We start from the raw sequence: 437 nt of genomic DNA, 5'->3' as shown, positions 1-437 counted from the left end.
GGACTGGTTGGATCTCCTTGCAGTCCAAGGGACTCTCAAGAGTCTTCTCCAACACCACAGTTCAAAAGCATCAATTCTTCGGCCCTCAGCTTTCTTCACAGTCCAACTCACATCCATACATGACTATTGGAAAAACCATAGCCTTGACTAGATGGACCTTTGTTGGCAAAGTAATGTCTCTGCTTTTCAATATGCTATCTAGGTTGATCATAACTTCTCTTCCAAGGAGTAAGGGTCTTTTAATTTCATGGCTGCGGTCACCATCTGCAATGGTTTTGGAGCCCAAAAAAATAAAGTCTGACACTGTTTTCACTGTTTCCCCATTTATTTCCCATGAAGTGATGGGACCAGATGCCATGATCTTTGTTTTCTGAATGTTGAGCTTTAAGCCAACTTTTTCACTCTCCTCTTTCATCAAGAGGCTTTTTAGTTCCTGT

At 41.9% G+C, this 437-nt stretch overlaps 1 protein-coding gene across 1 annotated transcript in view; it reads left to right on the top strand.

The window, feature by feature from the left end:
* Window positions 1-437, top strand: part of RAD51C (RAD51 paralog C) — a 31,741-nt gene that overhangs the window by 21,680 nt on the left and 9,624 nt on the right. The window lies entirely within an intron of this gene.

Source organism: Bison bison, unplaced genomic scaffold (assembly GCF_000754665.1).
Source record: "Bison bison bison isolate TAMUID 2011002044 unplaced genomic scaffold, Bison_UMD1.0 scf7180017864472, whole genome shotgun sequence".
NCBI lineage: Eukaryota > Metazoa > Chordata > Mammalia > Artiodactyla > Bovidae > Bison > Bison bison.
This window is presented reverse-complemented; position numbering and strand designations above follow the sequence as displayed.